The sequence below is a fragment of the Sinohyriopsis cumingii genome, chromosome 16, assembly GCF_028554795.1.
Source record: "Sinohyriopsis cumingii isolate HCF-2022 chromosome 16, ASM2855479v2, whole genome shotgun sequence".
NCBI classification, from domain to species: domain Eukaryota; kingdom Metazoa; phylum Mollusca; class Bivalvia; order Unionida; family Unionidae; genus Sinohyriopsis; species Sinohyriopsis cumingii.
The window spans coordinates 41,186,490-41,213,201 of record NC_142976.1 but is presented as its reverse complement, the minus strand read 5'-3'; the positions used below and the strand labels follow the sequence as shown (position 1 = coordinate 41,213,201).

At 41.0% G+C, this 26,712-nt stretch overlaps 1 protein-coding gene across 1 annotated transcript in view; it reads left to right on the top strand.

The window, feature by feature from the left end:
- LOC149780288 (atrial natriuretic peptide receptor 1-like) overlaps positions 1 to 26,712 on the top strand; it is a 124,214-nt gene that overhangs the window by 12,961 nt on the left and 84,541 nt on the right. The window lies entirely within an intron of this gene.

Sequence of the window (26,712 nt, the reverse complement as noted above, 5' to 3'; positions counted from 1 at the left end):
TCACCAACCTGCTCCCAAGGAAGAGTACAGACCACCAAGCATCTTCATTGACCAGAGCTGAACGTAGACCACCAGTTTACCTACCTGGGCTGTGTGATATCCTCTGATTCCAAGATTGACACAGAAATAGACAACAGACTGGTCAAGACAAACAGCGCCTTCGGCAGACTCTATACACGAGCCTGTCACAAGGACAGTCTCAAGAGATAAACAAAGATCAGCGTCAAAAGAGATGTCGTACTGACCACCCTGCTATTTGGCGCCGAATCCTGGGTCACCTACAGCTACCACCTCCGCCTCCTTGAACACTTCCTTCAGTGCTGCCTCCGCACCATCATCAACATCCACTGGAATGACTTCGTCACCAACACTGAAGTCCTCAAACAAGCAGAGATCACCAGCGTTGAGGCCACGCTCATGAAGATACAGCTTCGCTGGGCAGGGCACGTGAGCAGGATGGAGGATCATCGCCTGCCAAAGGTCGCACTCTGTGGTGAACTGTCAACTGGCCACCGTGATAGAGATATAAAGACACCTTGAAAAAGACCCTCACCACCTGTGGCATCGATCACCGCCAATGGACATCACAAGCTGCTGACCGTGAGCTGGCGACGTACAGTTTACCAGGCCGCTAACACTTTGGAACAAAACAGACGGGTCATCTTTGACGAAAAACGACGGCGAAGAAAAAACCGGTAATCATCGGCAGCACCCACCACAACCCAGACATTCCCCTGCAGCCTCTGTGGACGGACGTGCCTGTCACGTATAGGGCTCATCAGCCACCAGCGCGCGTGCAATAGACATGGACATACCCCTTTCTAATCTTCGCAAGCGAAGTCAAGCCGACAAACAAGAACTGTCTTATTGGGAGAAACAAAATAGCAATACAAAAAAATACCATAAGAAAATAAAGCAACACAATAAATAAAAGCTAAAGTGTATTCATTCGTGTGTGTGTGTGTGTGTGTGTGTGTGTGTGTGTGCGTTTGGATATTTGGATATTTAACGTAGCTTTAACAATTTTTAATTCATATCGCTACAATGTCTGCAGTTTGACAGTTTATAGTGATGTCTGGGACATCATGCCGCAGACATGTAGCATCATGTCCAACCCAGTCACATTATCCTGCCACCAGGCCGACCAGCTCTAACAGTAGCCTCTTATCCGAGCGTCTACCGAGGCAGCTGCTAGTAATATTTTTATAAGTCTTTGGTATGACAGGAACGGGTTTCGAACCCTCGACATCCCGCATCCGAGGCTGATGCTCTAACCACTAGGCCACCGGAGCACACTGTATTCAGTCGTGAAACTGATAAGCTTTATATGGAAACATTATAAACAGTCACACTGAACTCAGTGTGTACGTTCCATCAAACCTTAAGAACCTAACTGCATGAAAATTCCATCACCGCTGATCGAGCGTTGAAAATTGATGACGCCTGTGTCAAATGTTCTACTGATTAGGAAGGACGTTTGCTCTTTTAATTATAAATTCTAAAACGCAATCTACTTTTGAATATTGCTGGTTACAGAATTACGCATATTAATTCAAATAACGTATTGAACTAAGAAATAAAAGGTGCTTCGTTCGAAGCAGAATTAACGAAATTATTTCTTCTTCGTTCTCTCTAAACAGTTTCCATTAAAATAAAATCTATATGATAAACAGAGTCCAAATCTCTGAAAGGCTAGTATAAGTGGACATTTTTTAGACTAGTTTAATAAATTTAGTATTAAATCATTACCCATCTGAGATCCTCTGTATGTCCAAGTAATCATCATTGTTTGCCAAAATACGGCAGACACTCTTTATGCTTGTAACTCAAATCCTTGACACATCAAGGTGACCATGCAATTACACGTGTTCATTCACATTTATCACTTATATTAACACCCATAAAAATTGTGGGTAGCAATGCAAGGCTGCGGACAGCATTTGTGAGCCCTAGAAAAAATTCTTCAGTAGACCCCTATGATTACAAAAACATTTCTTCTGCGGAGGGGAGGGATTCCTGACCGTTGTAGACCCCCGGAACTTTTAGTCCTAGCTTGTGCTCGGCCCTGTTGTGATAACCTATTTTTCTTGCTAAACTGGCAAAGCTGGCGAGATATCATTCATCAGAATTTTCCAGTCTTTCCTTCTAAGCACAGACCCACAGACTTGTGTCAAATTTACAGCGTGACGAAGAGAAAACTTTCATTTTGGATTTTTGAGAAAAACGGTTAAAACTGTTTTGTTCAACATTTCACTCACGTAGTCTTTGGGATTCCTGTTAGAATTTGTTTTACGCGTGCGGATAATTATATGGAAATATAATTTTTGTTTTCATTCGGGTATTATTTGAGTTAGCATACTTCATCGTGTGACTGAGTTCACGGCTTCTTTCGTACGATTTCTTACAATTTTACTCTCAATTATTCAATCAAAATATTTCCAAAGAAGATTGTAATAGAAAGGCCTTGAAGTCTTTCAATTGTGTTCTTTCTTTGACTTTATAACGTCTCCTATACTAAACCCTACATATTTAAAAATTATATGAAAAAAAATGCAGAGCATTCTGCATATGGAATAAAGGGAACGTTTTTAGAACTTCCCACTTTCCAGAAACGAACGCTTTGTGGGTTGGATGGATCGTCTACAGGTTCAACAAGAGCAATGAATCATAATGAGATTTTGGCCGCAACATCAAATGCGCGCAATATGCAATTAGTACAAATATTCAGACAAACGCTCGAACAACGTTGGCGGATATCCTGTGTCCCTCCACTTTTAAATGTTTGTGCCATTACCTGGATTGTGTTACATGACATACTACGATTAACTTAGAGCTATTATGCATGATCTTTAGGGTAAATTTAAGACAATATTTAACGGGTTTTGATACAATTTTGATGGTTAGAATTTCCGATATTAATTGATTTTATATATTGCAAGAAACGATATTTTAGTGATTCCAAGAAAAATATACTATCTTTGTCGAAAACTGGCACCTTACTGCTTTCATATTTATGAATATATGTACCGACAAAAAAAAATCATATTTATTGTCCAGCACAAAAAAACATAAAGGTAAACGAGTTCATAGCACGACAAGACCCAATCAATCATTTTTCAATAACGTGACAAAAAATAGAAGATGAATCTTCTCTCGAGGCTTTCATCTTAGCTAGACTTTATAAAACGCCTAACGTGAATAAATTATTTCAAACTGGGATATTATACTCATTTCAGACATTTTTTTCTTAGTTTTAGACTAATGCCTTCTGGTTATACATTTTCATGATTATAATGGAAACATCAGATCGCGCAAAATATTGCATGAAAACTGTTTGAATTAGTTTTAAAGATTACAAAGCATGATCTTTAGGGTAAATTTAAGACAGTATTTAATGGGTTTTGAAACAATGCTGAGCGATAAGCGAGGCAGCTGTTAGTACCATTTTTATAAGTCTTTGATATGACTCGGCCGGGGATCGAACCCACCACCTCCCGCATCTGAGGCGGACGTTCTAACCATTAGGCCACCGGAGCGGTATGTATGTATGTATGTATGTATGTATGTATGTATGTATGTATGTATGTATAAAGTTGATCTGTTAAAAAGAATGATCATCCTTTAGTGTCATTACAAAATCGATTTAATTATGTTAACAATGAACTAAATACAGCCTTATACAAGTTTGCATAGCATGGGTTAAAGGACAAAACCTAAACGAATATTGCCATGAAGAGCCATCGCGCGGTCGGATTAAATATGAATAATAAATTTAGTTTTGTAAATTATTTGAAACTTAAATGGCTTAAAAGAATTTGATCTGATGCGTCTAAATGGAAAGTTTATTACAATGTATAGTATCAAATATTACGTTCTTTTTCTTTGTGATAGATTTTCTTAACTCACTAAAAAACAAAACGAATCACAGCCCTTTTTGGATTTAGTTCTTTTTGAAGCACATTTATAATTAACAACATCTTTCAACATGCATACAGAAGAATATTTTGAGAAACACAATTATGATTTCATCCTTATATTGCAACACCTGTTAAAGAGTGTATTACAATTCATTGTTTCTGGAAGGCATTATATTTTTGACGACCTTGGTAATGACGATGTTTCCGTAATAACTACGGATAGTTTTCAAGGGAGTTTTTCTGTTAAAATTTGGTTTCATGGTTTTTCAATGCATTCCCGCAGATATAAAGCCATAACAAAATATTTTTAGCATCAATACGACAACCATTTATAAATATAGTTGTGTATCCCAATTATGAGAAATTAAAAAGGCTGTAGAGAAGAGATGATGGGAGAAAATGAAATGTCATCTCTTTAAAGGAAATGGAATTTTGAGTTCAGCAATTTATTAAAAAAAACAGAAACGAATGGCAGCAATGATTTTAGACGTGTAAATCTAAGATGGCTGCTGCTTAAGTTGTTACAGAGAATCTCAGCTACGACTGCATTTCTCATAAGAATTATAAGAGGAGACAATGACTACAAATTTTAGGGATTTTTACATAACTTATATTTTTTTAAAAGTTAAATTTAAATTGAATAACAAGAAAGTGTAATCACACAAAATCTTTCCGTGCCTATGAAAATATTCTTTTTTGGTGGGAATTACAGACAAAACTTGGCTGATGATGCACTAATTTAATAATTTTATATGAGATATGTATGTATGTATGTATGTATGTATGTATGTATGCGAAGTGTCGAATTTTGAATTACAGAAAATTTTAAAGTTTAATTCATTGAGCAATTAAAGTCTTATCGCATTTAAGCCAGAAAAGTCTGTAAATGGGTCACTTCGACCTTTCTTCGTTCACCTCCCCCACATGTCAGTTTAAACTTCAAAGGAACAGCATTCCGGCCCAGCGAAAATGACCGGGGTATCTTAACGCGGTCCTTAGAAGGTAAACATTTGAGCTACCAGCCCTAACCGCTTGGTAGGAACCTATGTCCAATTATCATATTTTCAAAAGGAAATTGTCACGCACTGTCGTACACAGATTCTGAGCTGTCTAAATCTGATGAAAGGAATTCTTTGGGAAAGATTAAGGACCACTGCCTACGATTGGGTAGAATAAATTAGGGCGTACACTTTAGAGCAATCTGACTTTAAAGTGACAACCCTAGGCGAAATTCTTTAGTCTGAACATTTCCTAGAAGAGGGAACTTAGTCTCGACTCCGTAGAAAGCATAAAAGTGATTAGTGTTTTCCTCGTGAAACAAGGGCTCGTATTGTTTATTTCTTCCCAGTATTCTCGCTCAGTACTCTGTTGAAATTCCATTCTTCTTTCACTCGCGCCGGGCTATAATATTGAGGGAGGTCATCCTCTGGATAACGCCAGCCAAACCCTATTAACCAGCCCTCTTACTAAGAGGACGACGTTACAATGTATGTATGTATGTATGTATGTATGTATGTATGTATGTATGTATGTATGTATGTATGTATGTATTTATGTATGAACGTATGTACACCAACGTCAGCAAGTTTTCAGAGTACTATCGCTGTTAAATAATCGTACCAAGGTGCAAATAACTTCGAACACCTCAACCGATGATCGGTCGAGTTGTTTGAAGAAATTGCAAGTCACAATACCCAAACAAATTTAACTGATTAGCTATAATCTGTTGTCTTTGGTGCACAATATTAATCTGAAAGGTTTGATTAATACAGAATTTTAAGCAAAACGAACCTTCAATCGAAACGAAAATCCACCCTGCTTGATTAAATTTCCCGGAATGAACCACATCCGATTACGTAGGTTGCCGATGATGTTTTAGAAGAGATAGACCGGTGTTTTCTCAGTTCGAAAAGTTCGTTGCCTTTAATTTTAATACAGAAAAATATAGTGCTTGTATAAATCTGTAAATGGTAAAGTTAGACACCACAAGGTTATTGTACAAACAATTTAATATTATCATACTGTTCTATGTTTACTTTATATTCAGACCTCGGAATCTGCTAATGTTTGGTGCCTTAGTTTTTACATCGGCAAGAAAAGACGTTTTCTAATTGTAGACAGGCAGTCAAAAACGATGCAGTCTGATACATTTTATTTGGCAACTTCCTATCTGTCACACTGTACATATAAATTTGATACATTTTGTAAGGCAACTTCTTCCTATCTGTCACATTGTACATATAAAGTTGATACATTTTGTAAAGCGAGTTCCTGTCCGCCACATAGTAAATATAAATTTGATACATTTTTACGCATCTTCCTATCTGTCACATTGTGCATAAAGTTGATACATTTTGTAAGGCGAGTTCCTTTCCGTCACATAGTAAATACAAATTTTATACATTTTTACGCATCTTCCTATCTGTCACACATTATTCATATAAATTTGATACACTTTGTTAGGCAACTTCCTATCTGTCGCATGATTAAAAAAAAATTCATATAAAGTTCATTCATTTAGTCATGTACAATCCGGTTATCTAGTGGTTAGAGCGTCCGCCTCGTCCGCCTCAGATGTATTAGCAGCTGCCTCGCTTGGCGCTCAGCGCTAAGTTAGTGTTAGGACTGGTCAGCCTGGTGTCAGGATAATGTGACTGGGAGGGACTACATGTCTGCGGCATGATGTTCTAGTGTTAGACATTATTATAAACTGTCAAACTGCGGACATTGTAGCGATATGACTGAATTGTTTTTTAAAGCTACGACAAAAATCCAACACACACACACTTAGTCAGGTAACTTCCTATCTGTCACATTGTACGTATAACTTTGAGTCACTTTGTTAGGAATCTTCCTGTCACAATTTACAAACAAATGTGATACATTTTGTTTGGTAACTTCCTTTCTGTGACATTGTACATATAAATTTGACACACTTGTTACACAACGTACTGTCACATTTTACATACAAATATGACACATTTTGTTAGGCAACTTCCTATCTGTCACAATACACGTTAATAAGATGCCTAAAAAGTAAATGCCTAAAAAGTAAGTGCAGTTTAATCTCTTTTTGTTTGATATATATATATATATATATATATATATATATATATATATATATATATATATATATATATATATATACACACATATATACATATACATATATATACACACACACACACACACACACACGAGTGTGTGTGTGTGTGTGTGTATATGTAACGAGCATACTAATGCGTACTCAGCTATTTATTTTATAGGAAAAACAAAAATTTGCATAAATATTAATCTGCTTTCTTGCTTTCGTAAACGGCATATACAAACAATATTTTGTTTTCTTTCCTGCCCACTCTTTCTTGTTATAGATTTGTTGGTTTTTTTTCATTTAACAAATGAGGTAAATTGTCTTGAACTGTGTACGTTGTTTGTCTTTTGGGAAAGTATTTGAAATGTGGTTCCAATATTTAATGTATTACATGTATGCGTCATCAATCATTATATCAGTCAAAAGTTTTCAAAATATAATTGAACATAAATGTATACATAAATGTCTGTTTGTATGTGTAAAATTGACCAGTGAGTTAATCAGTGTATCTCTTGAAATGGAAAAGTTTACAAAGCGTTTCAGATGTTTGGGAAAAACATGCCCGTGTCAACACGGGATGATGGGTCACAGACATCAACTAAAATTAAACGTAACAAGAAACTTTAAAATATTTTAAGCATTTGTATAAATACGGCAAAGTAAACTGAATCCATTTAAATTAACTTTTCAATATTATCACTGTTGATATTCCGAAATTAGACCACTCATGGGAACCATATTTGAGTTAGCATTAAAAATTTGCAAAATATTCCAGATAATAAAAGTCATGAGTCAGATAGTTTTACCACTAAGGTTTTATTAAATAAAAAATTTTGTTAGAAAAGATATCTCATTTTCTTGTCAGATTCATTAATTCCGTTTATAGCACATGAAATCATTTTTGACCAGATAATCAGTCGCTTCGTCCTATATTAAAGACGTATTATCAATTTCTTACTAATTATTCTACTCGTATTGTTATTTATTACTAACTATTGTACTCGTATACAATATTGCCTCAACTTTCCTTATTCGTTTATAAGTTTGCACCTCAAAACTTGATTGGATCATGTTAGTTGTCACACTCGGAGAAGTGTCACTTCAGCTTTCTTTATAAGTTTGAACTGATGCATGAGGAGGTATTACGTATTTTGTATTTGTTACGGGAAAAGCTATTGCACTTGATCCTAACACTTTCACTTTTCTAATATATGTAATAAAATATGTTTAAAATCATTACGATAACAGACTTCAAAAATAACACGTGATATCTATATCATGTAAAACGTATGGACATACAATCAACTAAGAGTGGAGTACTGGCGACTAAAATTCAGCAATTGCTGTCGATAAGACTTTTATTAACCCATATGAAACTTTTACTCTGTACAACAAGTTATATGTCGTGTTTGTTGTGATTTACAGTAATCCTTCTTCACTTTCGTTCTGTAAGTGCAGTTCAGTATTCATACCATTGTAGCTTGAAAACAATATATATATATATATATATATATATATATATATATATATATATATATATATATATATATATATATATATATATATATATATATATATATATATACAATTATTAGTGACGTATGAAAATAACGATAAAAGTATTAATAATCCCCGTTTTCTAAAAGAATGGTACATAATTTCATCGCAATCCTTTCTGCTTTCCGCCCCCCTCAGTAGTAAAGTGGGGCACCCTACGTACAATGGGAATTAGCATTACAGGGACCCCTGGGACACTCTACGTACAATGGAAATTTAACATGGCAAAAAATCGTGGGACACTCTACGTACAATGGAAATTTAACATGGCGAAAAATCGTGGGTCACTCTACGTACAAGAGGAATTTAACATGGGGAATAGAGTTTGGCCTTGTTTAGAGACAAGGGGAATTGAACATGGGATTTTTTTTAAAAAATTTTTTTAAATTTAAATTTAAATTTAAAAAAGGGGTAGGCAATTGAAAGGCTATCTCTTTTCGAGAAATATGGCTGGCCCTGAAAAGGGCCTTTGGGTTTATGTTAATGTATTCATTAACATAAAGGGCACCGCATTGGTCTTCTTCTTGTCCTTAGGCTACGTCTCACTGTTGGTCCGTAAAATAGCACTCTTTTCAGGCATCCTTGTCTTTCAACCTAGATCCTACGTATCCACAAACTGGTGTTTGTCCTGTGGACAACGGTCCACTTGGATCGGACATACATGAGCATGTCTGTCCTGAACATCATGGAAGACACAAGCGTAGAAGATTGCACATCGGTCCACATCTTGAAGCGACGAGAACAGGTGAATCAATGCAGTGAACTGCGCTTATTTATAGGTACAGGTAGGATTGAAACGGATTGAGTTCATTCACCAATCCGAACACGCGTTACAAAATTCAGTCAGCTCGCAAGTAGTTAATGGGGATCTTATAGGGTCTATGGGACTTATCATTAAAAATACCCTTGGGACAATATAGGGTCTATGTAAATTTAACATGGAGAAAAATCGTGGGACAATATAGGGTCTATGGGAATTAACATGGCCAAAAACCCCTGGGACAATATAGGGTCTATGTAAATTTAACATGGTCAAAAACCCCTGGGACTGTATAGGGTCTATGTAAAATTGAAACAGGGAGGGACTCTATTTTTTTTAAAAAAAAAATAAAAAATGAAATAAAAAAGGGTAGGCAATTGAAAGGCTATCTCTTTTCGAGATATATGGCTGGCCCTGAAAAGGGCCTTTGGGTTTTCTTCTTCTTCTAATTTCTTCTTTTCCTCCACCAAGTTCTTATTTTATCTCCTACACTCTTCTTCTCTTTCTTTTTTTTCTTCTCCTCCTCTTCTTTCTTCTTCTCTTCCTCCTCTTCTTTCTTCCTCTTTTCATTTTCTTCTTCTTTTTCAATTTTTTCGTTCCATTTGCGTATTCTTATTCTTTCCTCTTCATCCTCCTTCTCCTCCTTTATCTCTTTCATTACACCACTAATCTTGTCCTTTGCTTTTCTTAAGTTATTAATTTCCATCTTTACACGATGGGGACTATAGGAATAATGGTCTTCAACCAGTCTTATTAGCATCTGTTCCATTATTCCTAAATTGTCTAAAACCTCTTGCAAGGTTTGCATCTTGTCCATTTGGTTACAAGCCATCTTCTTTGTAGAATGATTCCAACGAAGAACGTGATGGGGTCTTATACTGAAAGCGCGGACGTGAAGGAAAACATCCCCCTAAAACATAAAATTGATCTTACCTAGATCATGACCCAACAACGCGCGGACGTGAAGGAAAACATCCCCACTTTTCTCATTTCATATAATGAAACCCTAACTATACTCTTCACATATGCTAAGAAACAATAAAGTAACCCATAATCTACCATTCACACCAACTTACTTGAACAGTTACTAACACCACTAACACACAAACACCTACACTCTCACTATAAATAAAGAGTTAGTGTTTATTTTCACACTACTCTACCTACGCACATTGGCAAATCGATCGTTATTTCTTTTCTAGAGTATTGGGTAGCCCTGAAAAGGGCTGTTGGTTTTATTTCAACTCCAGATGCACCTATCTAATGGTTGCACCTTCCTGGCCTGGCACCACACACACATCTTCGACTCCAGTCTCCTTGCCAATTCACCCTTGTTGCTGTAAGCGCAGAGGCGGGTTGAGTGGCTTCACTATTCCAATCTTCTGTCTCTGGAATAGTGAAGACTTCCCTTTCTCTTCTTCTATTTCTTATTCTAGGATGAATAGGCATCATTGACTCCTGTTGTAAATGTGGTGCAGCTACAGGTTGGCGAGATGTTCTTGCCTTAGGTGTCACCTTGCACACAGGGTTCATCATAGGGTGGCACCTGATCTCTCTCTTTCTTTCCTCCTCTTCTTTCATTTTCTCTCTTCCTCCTCCTGTTTTATCCTGGCTTCTTCCACAAGAGCCTCCGCAGCCAGCTCGTTCAGGAGGCATCTGGCATATTCCAGGTGCATCTGGAGTTCAAAAAGTTTTTCAAGTCTGCTACTCATTTTTATTGTTGATCAGTTAACAAGGGTAGCTAGACTGTCCAGCGAGTTTCAATTTATAGTGAAAGCGCGGACGTGATGGAAAACATCCCCCTAAAACATAAAATTGATCTTACCTAGATCATGACCAAAAAAACAACAACAGCGCGGACCTAAAAGAAACACTCACTCACTTTTTATGCTACTCATTCCTATTCTAAAAATTTTTTATAAATCACTTCAATAGACTATTTACATACTCTAAGCAATCCAATCTAACCCCAAATATACACCTCAAACACCAAAAAATACATTATTTTAACACATACCCACACATTTTTTAAAAAAGAGTTAGTGTTTATTTTCACACTACTCTACCTACACACACACATTGGCAAATCTATCGTTATTTCTTTTCTAGAGTATTGGGTAGCCCTGAAAAGGGCTGTTTTTTTTGTTTGCTATGGCATTCTTTTTTTAGTTTCTAAGAATGCGATGTCCTCTGATTATAGACTTTCTGGCAATAGGTCTGCTTCTTCGGAAAGAGAAGAAGAACTCTTTGGTGTCGATACGGCAATCGACAAAGCCTCTGTCAGGTTCAGGTTGCTGCTGCTGCTGTTGTTGTTGTTGTTGTTGCTGTTGCTGCTGTCTCTGAAGTCTGTACTTCTCCGTCCATTCTTCTTTTTCCCTGTTCACTTCTTCTCTGAAGAGCTCTTCTATTAGGTCTTCAGTGATTTTTAACATTCTCACATTCTCTATTTCTTCTGGCTTCGGTATCAGACTGTGTCTGACCCTATGCAAATTCACGTAGGCTTCGTTGAGTTTAGCTAGTTTGGAGCACATCTTCTTAGGAGGATGAGTCGACAATGGATGGTTAGACTAGAAACAACCCCGGTTCTTAAAGTCAAAGCGCGGACGTGAAGGAAAACATCCCCCACACGGTTTTCGAGGCGCAACGTTCAGTGAGTGTCATGAGAGGGATAGTAAGAAATCAAAGAGCATCAATCCAACATTCTTATAGCTAAACAAACCACAAAGGCATTTTTTTCAAAACACAACATTTTTTATTCAAAAATCACTTAACACTTAACAACAACTCTAACATTTTTAACAATAATAACATCAAACAATTTTTTTTCAAAACACAAACATTTTTTTCTTCAAATACAAACTACTTTAAACAGGGCTGACAACGTTGTGAATGAAATTGTGATTTCCACTGTTGGAAATCATTAGGCCATTGATGGACACTACGTTTCCTAGCTTGAGACAAAAGATAAGCATAATGGTCACAAAACCATTGATCTACTTTCACATCGTTTCTAGCAGAAGGACGAGGATCCAAATGAGTCACTAAATGTTCTAAGGAATAGCCCAGGCTGCGATGATGCAGAAAATACACACAATACTTTCCGCACACCAAGGAATCTGTGCCTTGTAATTTCACATTATTGAATCGGGTGATCTGAGCATTTCTTCTCATAAAGTCGATGATATCGTCTTCCAAAGGGGGTAATCCATACGAATCGAAATATTCCACACATCCTTCTTGAGGAAAGTAGACGGCTACCCAGTGGGTTCCTGGGAGATGACTGTCGTCCGTGTTGATCACGTAAGCTTGATGGTCTTGAGGTTTGCGATGAGGGAGTTCATCTTTAGCACAGACGACAGGATTCCAAGAAGCCGTATACGAACTGTGGTTCAAAAGGTAATGAAGTTCCCAGGTATCCATGTTGTTTTCTTCTTCACAGGTAATAATAAGTCGTCAATTCGATCCTGACTTTTTGCTTGAAAATGTCTGACGAATAAACGGTTATTCGTTCTGTTTCCTCACTCTGATTCAGGAGAGCTTCGATACAGTGGATCTCTTGAGTGGTTAATGGTGGACAAGAATGTTCACGCAAGTCTTTATACCACTGGTGCAACACGTCTTTGTCCGAGATGAGACTCCAAGCTTCGTCCAGATACTCGTCCAATTTTTCTTCTTGACTCAACATCAGGCATTTATCGTGTTGAATTTGACTGGGATGATCGTTTTGACATCCATAGCAATTTTTCTTGATCAATTCCGTCATTTTTTCGACCAAGTGTTTGGCAAAACAGGAGACTAAATGGGCTTCTTGTTCTGGCCATCTTGACTTCATCATGATCACGTCTTCTTCCACAGTCTCCTTACATTCCATGTCCAAAGTTTCTCCACTAGGTAAAGAGGGATAACAGTCTTCCATGGCTTCTAATAGTCTAGAATGACTTCTCTCAAACTGTTGATTTCTATCGTATTGTCAAATTCTGCATACAGGATGACGTTCAACGTTGGATCAGCAGGGTCTCGGTTTGCAAACTGAATTTCCACACGAATCTGGCCAGATTTTATAGGGTGGAAATGTCCCTCGTCGCTGCCTTGGTCTGGAGTGAAATCGAAAGCCCACAAAGCATAGCCTCCTGCATAATCGTCGTACGTAATCCCGTGACTGGTGTTGGTCCCTAACTGTCCCGTGGCTTCGTACAGGGACAAGTACGATCTCAAGTAATTGTTCTGGGCAAAGTTAGGCTCAAAGGGTCGGGTACACAAGGTCTTGCCGTCGCGACTGACTTCGATTTTGGACACGCTAGAGTGTCGAAACTCAAAAGGAACCGTTTTCGAAAATGGAGTTTCACCGTGACTTTTCCTTTGGTGAATGGAATATTTTGTCCCAGATCTCCTTTTATAGTAATGTTGACCGTGTCCAAATACGACTTGCTGACTGGCAAATAGTGAGGATGGACAAATTCGCGGTGGACGTGGTAAGTGTTTCCACCTTTCTCGTCAGCGTTCGCGGCAGAATCCACTTTGAAAGGAATGACACGCAGTAACGGCACGGAGGTGTGTCCCACCACGTTATACTCCACCACATCGGAATACACGAACATCAAATTCAGTCCTTGGTTCAGTTCTACTGGGGTACGAAATAACTTGCTAAAAGACTCGTTGTCGTAAACGATGGGTAATTCGTTGTTCTTCAGTATGGTCATTCTCAGGTTCATGTCTCCGCCCAACATGTCAAACAATTCAGGACAAAATAAAATGGACATGATTTTAGTCCGCTCAAATTTCATCGAGAAGCGACGAGCTACTTTGTGGTACTCCATGGTGACATTTTTGTTGACATGCTCCAAAGATTTCCCAAACACGCCATTAAACTTGGCAGCTATGGTGTTAACCAAATGTTGACCACTAAAATAATAACCTGGGGGAATGAAAAAGTGGTAGGTCCACTTTTGAGTTTTCTCATTATAGGTTTTATTGTCATATATGACTTTCTTATTCAACTCCTGTTGCAACGGCTCGTCATTAACTTCCACATGAAAAAAATTTTGATTGGGAAGGACATTGAGGACTTGAGTTGGGTGAATGATTTCCACTAAAGCCACTTCCCAATGGGCTTCGTGATCTAAGGGGATGGCTTGAGGTAATTTGGCCGTGTAACAGCACAACGTGTTGTGGGGAAACACCTCCATGGAACTGTCACTGGGTAAGGTTAAGTAAAATTGGTTTTGGTGACTCATAATTCCAGAGTTCTGTGGCTCTCCGAGGGGATATTACTGGACGTCAGAGACGTGTCTCCGCCCAAAATGGGGTTCTGGTTGTGGTTGGACTGGTGACTGGCACTGGCACTGGACACGAGGTTCCCGTGGTTCCCGTTGGAAGAGAATTTCAGGGAGGGATTAGGAAGCAGGTAACCGATGCAACTGCTCAATAAAATGGTCCACAATTGTTTGTCTCCTTGTTGCAGACTCAAATTGGCAATGGCTGCCCCGATGACACAATACACCACGAAGATTTGGCAGAAAAAGACGATTTGCGTTTTAGGCACACGTTCTCCACACCACACCCACAAGGGTTGTTTTTGTAAATCTTGCACAGAAGAACTGGGTGAAGGAGGAGTGGTCGATGTAGCTGCGTCTGCTGTGTGAAAGGGCATGATGGTCACTTCTTTTTATAGTCGATGACTTGCGAAGCGTCGATCCAAGAATCGAAACTGGGTGGATATCCTTTCCAACGTACTTTGACTTCTTTGACACGTCGTTTGCCCACTTTACGGGTTCTGCGTTCGAGAATGCTTTCGATGTCGTACACGTCGTCTTCTTTTTTGGTGACACGTTGTAACTCGGGTAAATAAAACGTTCCTTTGAGTACTTCTCCGTTCATGTCTTCCAATTTATAGACGACAGGATGACGGCCATGCACTCGTCCAGTGACGCGAAACAATTCGGTCGTCCAGTTAGGTAAGTAACCTTTGTCAAAAGTGCGTTTGGTTTTGCCAATGCGCACCCAATCTCCTACGGTCAACTCTCCACTTTTCTTGGGGACAGCCCTCGTCGGGGACGTACCGAACAGGCGCTCAAACACCAGCACTTCGTTGTCGGGAGTCACGTCTTGCGGGGCACGTCCGATGCTTCGATGGTAAGATTGGTTGTACGCTTGCACCAGGTGCGGTAAGATGTCGATGTACTTCAGAGTGTGGTGATGCGTAAAATATTTCCACATGCGTTCTTTCAAAGTGCGTTGAAAACGTTCCACGATGCTGGCTTTGGCTTCGGGATTCTCGGTGGTAAAAAAATGAATGTCACGTTTCTTTAATTCTTTTTGAAAAGCTTGGTTCAGAAATTCGGTGCCTTTGTCCGTTTGCCATCGAAGAGGGTGACGACCGCTTTGTTTCAACACCCGTTGTAGGGCTCGCACTAACTCGCTGCTGGATTTGGAAGTCAAGGGCACGACCCAGGCAAATTTGGAAAAGACGTTGATGACACAAAACAAATATTTGTAGCCACGATTGTAGCTGGTCAAATGAGAGACATCGGCTAGATCGGCTTGCCATTGATGATCGATGCCTTCCACTCGGGTACGACTTCTGGCAAACTTGCGTCGAATGGGTTTGTGTAAAGTGTAGGTAGCTTGTTCTTGTAACCATCGTTGCACTTGAGGTAAACGGAGACTTTTCAGTCGAGTTTTGGCAGCACGATACAATTTTTGAACTCCTGCGTAACCTGCAGGATGGGAGGGATCGTAGTAAATGCTGGCTAAGACTTTTTCCATTTTTTTGTTGATTGGTGTCTTAATAAGGCACCCACTCTTGGAAGAGGCTACTCTTTTTCTCTTGGGGTATTTTCTTGGATTGCAATGCTTTGCGTGTGCGACCGGCAATAGGTGTTGAAGAGGAGGAGGATGTCTGAGCGGGGGATATCGGTTCTTGTTTCACTTCTGTCTTCACTTTCTTTTTCTCTTGTGATGAAGAAGGGGTGACCATCATCTTTTTAATCCATCCAATTCTGGAGGTAGGTGGTGTTGTTAACTTCTGTACTTTTTCTGGTGGAGTTTGAAACCCTTCTTCTTCTTCTTCTTTTCCTTTTTCTGTCTTGACCACTGGTACTGGTACTGGTACTGGTGATGGTGCTGGACTTTTCATCAAGGTCTTAAAATCTTTCAAAGTGGGTAGAGCTGTTTCGTCTAAAGCTTTCTGGTGAAAGAGTTGCAATCGTTGCAAGAGTTGACCGTACTTTTGCGATTTTTCTGTTTCGGACAAATCTTGGCGATCCATCAAGGACTGCAATTCGTGTTGTAACTGGGACATCTCGCTCAAATGGGGATTGGGAGGTAAATGCGGGGTGCGTTGTTCTTGCCACCGATGGTATTCCATCCATCGTTTGTAAGGCACTAAAGCTAGTTTTCGTCCTTCCATGGGGTTGTCAGGGGTCAATTCTGAGATCTTGTGACTTCAGAGGGCCTTTTTATCTTGCTCCCACCAGTCCTCCCAACATGGTTCCCAAGACTCCTTTCAGTATGGGACCTAACAAGAGAGGCAAAATGCCTCCACGTTGCACTAACATCTTCTTTTTTTGACGAATGGGAATTTTTTTTCGAACCATTTGGCGAAGAACGTGACGATGTTTGCCTAAGCATTGTTTCTGGTGTTTGGACAAAGGGATCGTGCCTTTCAAAACGTTCAAACAACATTCGCACACGGTATCGATGACCTCTTTGGAGGCCGTTTGAATGAGTTTTTTTCGTAGGGGTGGAGAAGCTTTGGACAGGACAGATAACAGGTCCCCATGTTTGGCTAAACGTGGTGGCAGTCCTTTCCTTTTCTTTCCTTGGGGTTTTCTGGAGGGTGACATCTTTGAGTCTTTAGGAGCACCAAAAGAACACTGATACCCTACTTGGTCACAGGCCTTTTTTATACTGGAACGCGTCGCCACTGATTGTCTTTACGGCGTATCAACTTCATGACAGGCATGACACGTCGTGCAGGAGTACGTAACGGACTAAATCGAGTCAGTTCTTGCTTGGACAAATCCAGTAAACTTTGTAACATGCCCGATCTTTCATGGACTTTGATTTTGGGAGAAGGTACTTTGTGAGCAGCAGCCACTGCCACTAAATTGGAGGGTCCTGCCACTGGGGAAGTTCTTTTGGGGGTCATCAACGGAGAAGTTCTTGGTGTGATCAACGTCTCCAAGTACTCTTCAGTTCCTGGTGACATCAACGGAGAAGTGGATCAACGTGAGGCTGTCGGAGACACAGTCACCGCTGTGGCAGGTCGTGGTTTGCGAGTGTAAGGCTGCGTCCTCGCCGAAGTGCCTCTCTTGCGACTAGTTTTCTTTTGTGGACTTTTCTTTTTCTGGGGACTTTTTCTCTGTTTCTTTTTCTTGGGGCTTCTTTTCTTTTTCCGGGGTGGTGTCTGGTAAGAGGAGGGTCCCGCCACTGGAGAAGTTCTTCTCTTTGGGGACCTGGTCTTTTTCTTTTTCTTCTTGGGGCTTCGTTGGACTTTTGTCTTAGGGATAACTTTGGGGGCATTAGGATCCCATCTTAAGAGTGAGCGAATGATGACCCCTCCTAGAGTACCGCTCCCTCCAGGTTTCAAAATGATTTGTTTTTTGGTTTGAGTGTCGATGCGGGGATCGGCCAGTTGGACCAAAGCGACTTTGTTTCGATCGAAAAAGCGTTTGGTTTGATGAGGAATCTGAATGATTCCTTGGAGTAATTGACGTGCCGTCACCGTGAACCATCGTAAGACTTCTTTGAGACTAGCTTCTAAGACACGAGCTCGTGTTTGTGGATCTTTTTCTCGACTGATGCCATACAAGGCACGAATCAATTTGACGGGAAGATGCGACTGAAGGGACGTCATGTTCGCACTGAAAGTGAGACAGACGAAAAAGGGTCTGAGGTTTTTATAGATTTTTTTATGGGGAGTGAAATGAAGTCGAGGACGGAGACGTGTACAGGACAGGCCCTCCGTCTTGGCACCAGTGGTGAAACAAGTGGGTACGAAATCGCAAATCCTCGGGGGTGGTAGGTTTCAAATCGACGAGTAAATAGGCGTGTGGCGTTTGAGTGGCATCGTCGTACGCCTGAGTCAGCCAAGGTGTTCCTAACTGTTTGGCTAAGACTTGCACTTGCGATTTATCTCGAGGGCTTTTAAACAAGACCACGTAATGCGCATTGAGACTGATGGTGCGATGGGCTTTACTTTGTTGAAACAAATTTTGGGTGATGTAAACGACACTGGCATTACGGTGATGCCCTTTGCGCGTGAACCACAGTTTAATTTCTTCTTCGTCTTCTCCTAACATGTCGTCGAAAATGACCAAATGGGTTAGACGGGAGTCAGAGACGATGCCGTCGTCTTCTTTAGGAATGCCTTCCACAAACACGATGGAATCGCCTTGACTTTCTCGCAAGAGGCTGTACGCCGATTGCCACTCTTTGTAACACCACACGATTCGTTGAGGGGGCCGATCGATCAAATGATGTTTATGTTCGATCAAACGTTTGACGAATTCGGTTTTGCCTGAACCGCTAGGTCCAGCAATGAGCATGTTAAAGGGATGGCGAAGATACAAAGCCTCCCAACTGGCACGATCTAAGTGTTCGTCGATGACTTTGACAGTAGAGGAAGAGGGAGCAGAGACAGCAGAGGTAGCCATGGTGTGAGAAATGTCACTTGTGACACGAAAAACAAACAAGACAAGAGTATATATACTTTTTCAGAACACGTTTATTGAATGTTTCAAACATGAATACGAAAGACAAAAATACATAAAAGCCAAAGGCTTAAGTACAAGGATAAAAGGCACATGATAACTATGAACGTGGAATAAACACAAGTGTCTGTACAACAACATGTTTTGGGTAATGTTCTAACCAGTTCTATAGTAGGGGGTAAGGTCACACAAGTGTCCTCCCGAAAGGGTCTTTCAGGCCTGTCCACGACAGTCCCGTCCTGGGTGACGGGTTCTTCTGGCACCGTCACTAACACGGGTTGAAAAGTAACTTTCTTCCTTGAACAACTCTCGTGCATACTGGGCCACTTCTTGGGTCCAAGCCTCAAAACCCCATTCTTTCCAGGCACGGACATCTGTCCAATGGGGATGTAAGTCACAAGCTACACACACATCGTCATACACGTCTCGGGTAGCTAAAAGTTGACGAATCTTTTTTTCCTGTTGAGGTCGAGAAGTATCCAGATGAAACCGCAAGGCTTTGAGCAAAAGAAGTTTTTCGTGACCATTTAAGGCCATGGAGGTGGTAAGTACTGATCGTAAAGAGTCCACAAAGAATCGGCTGGTAAACGAAATCCTAGAAAACAAGTCACTAAGACACACACCACTTGTCGTCCCAAATTGAATGGATACAGTTCTTGTAATAATCGATGGTAATGATCCACAGTTTGAATATGGTCATTGAGTTCCTTCCACGGAATCTGTTGGATGACATGTGACATAAACCGTGGCATGGCAGCCTGTTTTTATATTCTCTTTTTTTCGGATGCAATACACGTACTTTCTAGCCAGAGATCTTCGTTCTCCAGTAGCGAATCTAAATCTTGCATACTGTAACCGAAACGTCAGAGTTCGTTTAGGTGTTTCATCTTCCGCTAAGTAGATTCCACGTAACAAATATTGGTAATCCTTTAACTTGTCTTCCTCAATGCGTTGCACTAGGTGAATCTCGAAGTAACCATAATCATGAACATGTCGATCATTAGCGACCTCAAAGTATTGAACAAGGTCTGACCATTGAAACAATTTCTGACGAATCAGTTCTCTTATACCATTCAGGTACCAGTGGTTAAAGATCTGGTGACGTAACGGATGCAATTGTTCTTTACGTTTCACTTGTATTTTCACCAGCTCTCGGTAAATCCTTTCTCTCAATTCCACAGGCAAAGCACGAATGTTCTCTTGTAAAGTACTCATGAATAGGTCAGTCAGTACAATTCACAAAAGTAATCCACATAGTGAGTAATTTCTGACCACTGCCATTCAGGGTAACGTCCAAGAATGTCACTGAACTCTTTTGATGTAAACGGTCTAAAGCGATATAATAGGAGGAATGCAACCTTGACCCAAAGAAATCTAACACACTGGTTGACTTTTTTCACTTTCCTCTTATGAATTTCTCGACACAAAAGTTCTACAGTGACCCATTGAGATTTCACTCTGGCAAACCCCTGCCAAACTTCGTTGTAAATCTTCTCTTGTAGTTCTTTAGGTAATGATTCAATATCGTTTTTGAAATGAAGTTTAAATACTGGTCTCCTAGCCAATCTGGTTTCTTCTTCGTCAACGACATGGTAAGAAGTTACCTCATTGTCTCGGTCCCACTAAGGGTAAGTAATGACAATTCGGTGACCATCGAGCATGTTCTACGTAGGCCGAATCTTGCGGTTCCCAGTGGTGAAGTGACACACCGCAACTGAAGCACTTGACTTTATCTCCTTCGCCCAAGTAGAAAAATCCGGCTCTGGCTAATTCTTCGGGAGTCGGTCCTCCCAGATACTTAGGCCATTTTCCTTTGAACGATTGAAGACGATTTTCAAAGTCACAGTATTCCGACAAACGCACAGGAAACGAACATTCGTCTTTCACAGGTTCGTTTCGATGAGGGTTGGGTGACAGGAACAGGAGTTTGCTCAGGGCTGGATGACATCCGTAGGGGGGTAGACGTGAAGGTGAACATTCCCCTTTAAAACGAAACCCAGTAAAATGTCCAAGAGGACGAGCGGCATCACTTTCGCATCCCTCAGGTTTGACACGCACAGCATCCCTTTCCATGACAGGGGTAGTGAGAACAAAGTTCCCATGATGCTTTACGGCATCGCTCAGGTCACAACGTACAGCATCGTACCCATCGCAAGGCTCACAATCGCACTCGTCTGCAAACTCCGTTAAGCAATGACAATGGTAACCACATGGACAATCGCAGTTTCCTTCCGGACATTTTCCGTCGCAATGCCTGGGTCTTATCCATCCAATATTAGTCACACTAGAGGAAGATACAACTTTTTTACAATCCCCAAACTGGAACGATGTCTCTTTCAAAGTATTCATCTTGTTCGCTCGATCTTGGTAGTCACAATGAACTATCGATCTTGACCATAGCCCCCTTTTATACTAGTCGCAATGCAGTCTCCAGCTTGTACATCTTTCCTTTTTTACGTTTTTTATGTCTTGTTTCGGAAGGTACCGTCTCTAAGGTATCGTCAACATTGTACCGTAGTGTGATGGGTGGAAAGGCCATAGAAAGGTAAGGGCAGTGCGGAGACCATCGAGTATGTTCCAGAATAGCTGAATCTTTATAGATACATAGATCCATTCGTAACTTCAGTCCGCAAGCGAAACACTGTACCTCGTATCCCAATCCTGACTCAGGTCCCAAGTAGACAAATCCTGTTCTAGCTAAAACATGCGAAGAAGGTAATCCTTCCCTATCCGTAGGCCATTTCTGAAACGTGTCCAATCGATGGGCACAATCACAATAGTCAGGTAAGAAGACTGGAAAATGGTAGGGTTTGAACTTGGAGTTCTCATCGGGTTTCTCACTCGATTCTTGCTGTGGCGAAGTCATCTTTCTGGTGGGTGACTATCCTCTTACAACCAATGTTTTATACCAACGTGTCCATACGGTAAGGTGAAATGATTGGGAAGTCGCACTCGCTTCTGGTACACGATTTGATAAACTTTTTCCAAAGGTCGACTGACGATGTGGTGAGTGGGTAAACGTACAATCTTGTTCGGTTGGTAAGTGGTCACTTTAAAGTTTCCATCCTCTCCCGATTGCAAGGCTTCTTTCAATACCCCAAAGTTGACCACTCGACTGGTACGATGATTCAGAGTCAGTCCTTTCACTTTGCACGTCGTGTGCACTTCTCCTTGTTTGTCCCGGTATTCGTAGCCGTAATTTTTGGGACCGCCACTGACGAAACTTAGAATCTTGTCGTCGGGATGCTCGTCTGTCCAGGCTCCTAAACGGTCTCCTTCGATGTCAGGGTGATGTTGAATCGGGTGATGGATGTAAATGCAACTGTCCGTGTCAAAGTACAGGACGCGTTCCCCTAACAGTTCTAAAGCTTCGTACAATTTTAAGCGAGCATGGGCTGTCACGTAAGCCGCAATGATGACATTTCCAAAAGGGTCGTCTTGTACAAAGTCCAGATCTTCTTCGTAATTGACCAAGATCAAACTCTCTCGAACGACGTCCACGTGTTTCATGTATTTTTTTTTGTCGTGAATCATCTGGAAGTAGCGGGAAGGTTCTGTCAAATATTCCGTCTTGGGTAAACACGGTCGTTGTGCCATTTTACCCCACAAGCAATTTAACATCACTTTGGCAAACGATCGCCTGCCTTCGTTTTTCTCGATGTGGTCTAAAGTGATGCCTTCTTGTTCGTAGTATTTCTCTTTGAATTGTATTTGGTCTTCGGGAGTGTGACACCAGGAAGGATAGCCACTGGCTTCTTGCTTCAGTTTCAAAAAGGCATCCACGTAGTCTGCGAAAATGCCTTTCTGCGTGGGGTCACCCTTGTGGTATTGTTGTGTCTTGGGAAAGTGTCAAATTTCGTACACTTCTAACAGTTGGTATCCCATGTCCAGAGCTTTGAACAATTCTACGCTGACCCAGGTTCCCGTCAAGGCCCGTTCTTCCTGGCTGTGATGGCAAGGTTGGTCTTGGTTGTACGTTTCGGCACAAGTACGGCACAAGGGAAACATCAGTTTGCCTTGACAATGGTGAGGTAAGACGGGATGGTATAGGTTCGTGGGAGGCAAAACTTTACACTTGATCAAGCCTTCGTATTGTCGAATGTTGACCAGGTCGATGTGTTCCGTCAGCAATTGCGGGTGCCCTACAGGAAAGCGACAATATTTGCACACGTAGGGATACAGCGAACACACATCCAAGTATTTGATTTCTTCTCCTTTCTCTTCGTCGGCTTGGTACAGCAAACAGGTGGCATTGGTCCTTCCTCCGTACAAACTATCCCTCGGGTTCAGCTGGTCCATGAACTGGTAACTTTCCACGACACGTTTAAACTCGGGATCGGTTTTCATACGGTGATCGTACTCGTGTTCCCACATTTCCACCACTTGGTATCCTTGCTGTTCTAACTTTAGGCGCCGCTGACAAGTGTCCTGGTACAAGTCTTCCATGGTTCGTTGCAAAAACTGATTTTTAGTGCCACGGTCAGGGTAACAGACGGGACATCCATGAAATAAGCAACCGTTAAACTCGTACACGATCTTGGGGTTTTCTAAGTCCCAGCCATCGACCGAATACGTTCCGATGGTCTTTTCGCCCCCTCCGTTGCGGGCATGCTGAATCCATTTGTTTTCCTTGTCGCACAAGTAATGTAACCAACGTAGGGCTTTGACCGAGTATTGACGTTTGACAAAGTGGGTCGTTTGAGGACTGATGACAGCCACGGTGTTTTGAGGCATGAATCGTTGTCGATACACTAAGGAACACGCTTTGGCAATGGTGCAAGCTTCTTTCAAAGGATCGACCCCTCCGTGTTCCATGAACAGTTCTCGAAATTTTCCACAGCAACGCCGTAAAATGTCCACGTCGGAACGACAATACTTTAACATTTCTTCCTGAAAGTCGAAAGGGTCCGAGGCGTGAGCCTGGTACCAAGCGTAGAAAGCTTCTCGTTGTTCGGTACGCATGTTGTCGGGGTCGTAATAGTGAGCCTCGGGCAAATGGGGTAGAACGGCGTGTTGATTGGCTTCCGTATTGAAAAAGTGTGGAAAGTACCCTTTAGCCATTTCTGTCATTCCAAACGTTTTAGGCATTCGACTCAAAGGCATTGCCAAATAGCTCATCGAATCTTTAAACTGTACTTGTCCCACTTGCATGAAAATGATTTTGGCTCCGTTCAAAGTCACTTTACGACGTTCGGTGCCTTGTTCCGTATAGTACCTCAAAAGAAACTGTCCATCGTATCCGGAGAAATTGTGAGCCATCACCGTGGCATGACGATGACAATCTCCGTAAAGTTCGATGTCCTCTTGGCTCCACGTCTTGTCGATGGGGTCTAAGACCCATTGGGCAAAATCGGCTAACGTGTTCGGTCCCCGAAAGATTTTTTCACGCCCTCCAGGAATCTTGCTACAGTGAGGGCAATGACTGAAGATAGGTTCTTGAATGCACTTCTCGCACGCTCGATGAGCCACGCAGAAATTAGGAATGTGAATGCCAGTCTCTTGCATGCATTCAAAATCGAAAAAGATGAAATTGCCTTTCTTCTTGTGACCATCCTCTTTCTCTGGTGGGGGTTGGTATTTTTGCACGTAACATTGGTGTTCCAAGTCCACGATGTGGTGACAAATGTGACATTTTTTCTTTCCTCGACATACGTGTGCCTTGGTACTATTGGTACGTATGACTTGTTCACACGTAGGGCACAATCTCAGGAGTTGACAAGCACATTTCTTCTGTGAACCTTGCGTTTTCAGATGTTGTTGGTAACAGGTAGGGCTGACAAACGTGCGCAGACAAGTTGAACAAGGCACTGGTTGTTCGCTCAGACAGGGTGAAGAGGCCAAACATCCTGAGCATTTCGATCCACAATGCTTGTGTTGCTCTCGATTATTATAACCATGGTCACATTTCTCACAGTAATAACCGTATCCCAGGAATCCGGTGATACTGGTAATGGTATCGAAATGGTCATTGTGATGATAAACATGAATGTATTTTCCGTCCTTAAAATCTTGCCCTCGAAACAACAGAGACCCGCGCACTTCTTGAGGGTGCACTTTCAAAGTGTATCGTGGAGCTAGGGCATCTTGCAATTTTTGCATCTCAGGAATGCCACAGGGTGTGTCTTTGGACATGCCAGCTTGTCGTAACAGGAGTTCTGCTTCACTTCGTTGTTTGGCTCGGTCCGATTGTCGAATGTTCTCCCAGTCTCTTTTCCATTCTGCCGTGTCGTTCTTGTTGGCATAGGTTCGTCCCACCACGATGGCACGGGCTAAACACATCTGGTCATGAGGATTGTGAATTTGGACAAGGCTACGCTTAATGCTGCGAAGGTCGTTCACCAATAACATCTTTTTGTGTCCGGTCCCTTGAGGAGGAGAGACGTGGGTCATGTCCAATGTGGCTTTTCCATCGGTCAAACTGGTCATTAGATTGTTGCACGTGTTGAATCTTGTCCATGACTTTGGAAGCGGTCAATTCTGCAGGGGTGCTAAACTCGATCCAAACAGGGGATTTCAAACCGTCGTGTTGTATGGAAAGTCTCAAGCGATCGTCTTCTTTGGGTTGACATTGTCGCTTGAGTGAAGTGAGCAGAGAATCCCACACTCCGGTGATGAACCCTTCTGCTTTCTCTAACGGTACTTCGGACTTGAAATCTTTAAACTTCACCGTGTATTTGTAAGCCGTGGTTCTAAATTTTCTAGAGGAGCGCTTTTCCGTCTCTCGAATGGAATAGTAATTTTCAGGGTTGACTAAGGGTGGTGAAATTGGTTTAGAGGTTTCAAATTCTGGTTCACTCATGTCCTCTTCAAAATCACTGGCATGAATTTGTGCCAAGATTTCAGCCCTGGTTCGAGGCGATAGATCACGTTTCTGCCTCTTACTTTCTTCTTTCTTCTCGAATGAATTAGATCGTTTCATCTTGAAAGCAAAAAGTCAAATGACTCAAGTTCAAACACCATGAGCTTCTTTATAGTCATGGCAGACCAGCGTATATAAAAGGGTGAGTGTGTCTTGTCCTTTCACTATTCATTTCACTCTCAAGTCGAGCACAACGATGGAAGAGACTAACCAGATGGAACGTTTCGTCAGAGCTTTGCGAGGGGTCATTAGAAAATTCTCTTCAGACCAGCCTACGGACTACTCTCCTTCCTTTAGAGATAAAAGTCAAGATACTTGCTATATCTGTCAGAAGAAAGGGCATTGGTCTTCAGAGTGTCCAGACCGTCAAAAAAGAACAAAAACAGGGACTGAAAAAGACAAAAGTCAAGATACCTGTTATTATTGTAAAGAAAAAGGACATTGGTCTCCAGATTGCCCAAAAAAGAAACAAGAGGAGTCAGAAGAAAAGAGGGATTCTTCAGAAGAAGAGAGGGATTCTTCGGAAAAAGAGAGGGATTTTTTAGAGGAAGAAGAGGAAGAAAAAAGACAATTCTATTTACAAGAGGCAAAGAAACAGGAGAAGAAGAAAAGAAAAAGGGAAGAAAATGAGGAAAAGACGGTGAAGAAATTAAAAAAACAGAGAGACTAAACAAGGAGAAAGAAGAAGTCAATGAACTTTTAATTAAAGTGTTGTGTTGTGAATTGTGAATTGGATTGTAAAAAATGGATAAAAGAATAAATTAATGATATAAGGTAAGAGTCTTTTAGTTATGATTTTAAAATAAGAACCTACA